Below are 4,152 nucleotides of genomic sequence, written 5' to 3' on the forward strand. Positions count from 1 at the left end.
CATTTGAACCAGGATGGCACCTTCCTACACTGACCTTTTGATGAGTCACTTGGAGAGGGCTTTCCTAATATTAATAATGTCTGCCATGTCATTAACACACAACATGAATAGCAACTGTCTCTACACAATTTCCTGGAGAAAATCCTAAATTGCTTCTAAGTCTGTGAATACCTCCTCATCCAAGATAACATACTGCATCCTCCATACCAAGAAATCCTCAGTTCAGTAAAAAGCTTTTGTTTGATACCCCATAGGGTCACTTTCAATAATGAGCACTGATGTGGCACTGGGTAAACTTCTTTTCTAAAGTCAATAAGTACTGCAAGCAACCTGATAGAGTATCCCCCCCCCTCACACACACACACACACACACACACACACACACACACACACACACACACACACACACACATTTATATGTAACTATAGCTCTGATGACGGATTCATCCAAAAGCTAGCAAAGTTCTCAGTACTGTTTATGTGCCTATCAACGACTCAGCACTTCAGCTTTTGACCAGGTGTAGTCTTTACTCCATAAATTATTTATATTCCACTAAGGACTTCCCATTACCATATTTATTATTTATAGTTTAATTAATTGTTGCATTATAGTCATTTATGTAATGGTATGAGAATTATGCTGCAGCAGTACTTCTCGATTTTTCTTTCCAAAAGAACATTTGAAAATGAAGCTCAGCATTTCTGCTTTTCTTCTGCTACTATCAATTTCAATTCATGTGTCATCCATGAGTGTCTGAACACTAATTTTTGTGCCACTGACAGCTTTTACATAGAACCAGAATTTCTTTGTCTTTTTTCAATAAGATTCTGTACAGTGGCCAATGAAGACTTCACACATCCCTCTTCTGAAAGCTAAACATGTTTCTTCTGGCATCTGTCTATCTACAACACTATGCTTTGCTTTGTACATATTATGGAGTAGTACTTACTTCTTTAGATGTATCAGTAAAGAAATGATACAACATAAAGCATCCATTCCATCAAAAACTGTTCAATGAACATATCTACACAGAGCTTGGTCCATTACTCTTCTGAATTTGAACCACAGAGTCAAATGTTTCAAGTTTTTTCTTGAGATATGACACCACTGTCTCTTTATCTTTTTTACTGAACACATAACTCTTTCTGATCATGTATTGCTCTTTGTATTGAGAGAATCACTATTGTTAAATCACCTAATGATCTAGTTATACTGTAGACATTGTTCTAAACTATTTGTCCTAGGAAGTTTTCCAAGAATGGCTTTAATATTAGTGTATGCCAAAGAATGGCTTAACACATCCACCATACACAAAATTATAGCAGCACCAATTGATTGTTGGATACCTGAAGTTTCCTCTGATGATGACTGTATAATTGGGGAATTTTATGTGCTAGCAAACTGAGGTTTTCTGTAATGTTTATCATTAAATCTCTCTCTCTCTCTGTGTGTGTGTGTGTGTGTGTGTGTGTGTGTGTGTGTGTGTGGTGGGGGAGGGGGGGGCAGTGAGGTTGACAGAAAGATCCAGTTATAAATTTATGTCACCTTTGATACTGAGGCTTGGCCAAACAGTTTCACAAGCAGCTTCAGTTTCTGTCTAATTGGATTTGAATACCTTGTCTGCTGTGACATATATGCTACCTCCATTTCCCATCCTTTCGATACACACTTAAAGTTTCCCCCCAGAATCTTACTGCTACCAATTTCAGGTTTCAATCAGCTTTCTGTAGCTAGTATTATGTGAGCTTCACTCTTTTTAGGAGCACTTTAAACTCTAGCACACTGTTGTGGATACTTCAGTGGTTAACCAACAGTATTTTCATACTCTTGTCTGTGTGGGGAATTTCTTAGGATCTTTGACTGATACTTCTGGGTCTCATTATCTGTACTGAATGGAGAGTTAACTTCTCTAAAATAAATAAATCAATCAAACTAAACATCCTTGTGCACAGTCCACACACAGTCTCGTCCTGGTTAGCAGATTCTGGTATATAGTGCACCCCTGGCCCATTTACAGGTGCCTTCAGTTCTCTACTACATGGTAGAAGTCTAAGCAGTTGTGATGGAGCTAGCTGGGATATTTTTACTTCTTTTTTTAATTAATTACCGTTAACATATGTGAGTATAATCTGCATTTCCATAAAAGGGAAAAGTTGGCCCTCAGTTTTAAAGAATATAACACCAAATCTAATTTTGTGCTTAGCTTTATGTATGTAATTGATTTTCTGATTTATTTCAACTATTCCTAGTTAATACTTCCATTATAGGGTAAAATCAGTGATTGTTTTGTAACTTAAATTCTATTGTTGATGTATAAACAAATATAAATTCTGTACTAATTACAAACATTTGGAAGATGAAATACTAGTAATCTTGAAGTATCTATTTCACTCTCTTTGAAAACATGTTAACAAAACAAGCCCTTCATTGATTCCAAAATAATTAACAGTTTTGTCAAAAGTATTGCTTGCATAATGGTATCTGTTAACTTCATCACTTAAACAAATAACTCAGCCTAATTCTTGTAGTAGAAGAAACTGTTAAAAAGACAGAATTTTTTGATGTATTCAGTTAATTTAATGAGTTAAGTTTTAATTGTAATTTCTGTAAATTAAACACTGAACAATGTGAAGTTTCAGTACCTATTATTGTGAGGATTTATAAGGGCCCACATTTTGGTCCTGGGACAGTCAGTCCACAGCCGAGTTTCAGACAAGAAACCTGTGTTGGTTAGAACAACAACAAAGCTTCAACTTAACTGTGAAATAAGTGTAACACAACTACGCCGTGTGTTAAAACAATGACAGTGTCTGCTCCATATGTACCTTTCTCTTCTTCCAGAACAGTGAACTTTGTGGTTAGGTTTTTACTGCTCGTAGATGGTCAGTAGTAAACCATTGTAGCAGCATGTGGAGGTTTGCCAGCAAACTATTAATGAGGCTTATCGAAAGTTGAACAATAGTGCACTGGCCATATAACTGTGTATTGGGGGGTTGTGAAAAGTGAAAGTAAACAACTGTAAATCGCAAATATGCACCTGTCGGCTACATCATTTAAAGTAGTCAGAGTTGTACTTCCACACCCCATTTTTCAGCCAGTATCACAACACAGTACCTCAACACTAAGGACAACAAACGAAGAAATAAAGCAGGGCGAATCGTCATACAGTCACAGTCTAGGTTGTAACATAATATTTAAAATCTCAGTTTCAAGCCACCCACTCAACACAGAACCAACGGACAATGATCAATTCTGGATACGATGATGCAGACTGTGAGCTTTGCTGAAATTCTGTGGGCAAGAGTGGTCTTATTGACCCTCTCTGCTAGTTGCTGGAATGATTGAAATATGACCACAGAACCCAAATGAGAGACATTGTTGTTCTACAGTTTACAATAATCTGTCACAGTTTTGCTATGTTTTATCAATATAAAAACTCACATTCATTTAGTAATATGTACATCAGTTTCTTCTCGTATGAAATTTTCCAGTGGAAAAGAAGAGATTGGCCACCAATAAACCCTTCAGGCTCATCTTAAGCTGAACTTTATTAGTACCAAAACTATTCATGGGCACTGAAAGTTACTGAAAATATGTGCTCCTGAATAATTTGCCTGGAACAGACCTCTGAAAGACTTTCTTGACTTTCCATTGCAAATCATCTTTACTATCACTTGGGGAATTGGAAAAATTTATTTTGTTTTCAATAACTATCCCAAAAAATTATCCCACAGATATCACAGAATGAAGGTAAGTGAGGTATGCTTGATTTTAATGTTTTAAACTTACATAACCTGTTTCTCAACATCCACATTATAAAAGAAGATCTTTAGCACAGAAATCTTACTGAAATAAAATAAAACTATGATTTAGATACTACGAGGGCTGTAGCATTAGAGCAACATCATTTTGTCACACTGAACTGATGGACTGTTATTACCTATCAACATATTTTTAAAAAAGTTTCAGAACTCTACAGCAGTCACAGTTTTGAAACCAGGTGAAGAAGGAACAGATGCTATTAACTATATCCCTATTCAGCATGATATATAAATTACTGGAGAAGCTAATTCTCAACAGCATCTAAGAGGTCATTAATAAAACAATCTCAGTCCACCAGGATAGCTTTGGGAAAAATTATAGTTGCTGAG

This window comes from Schistocerca americana, chromosome 3, assembly GCF_021461395.2.
Source record: "Schistocerca americana isolate TAMUIC-IGC-003095 chromosome 3, iqSchAmer2.1, whole genome shotgun sequence".
Lineage (NCBI taxonomy): Eukaryota > Metazoa > Arthropoda > Insecta > Orthoptera > Acrididae > Schistocerca > Schistocerca americana.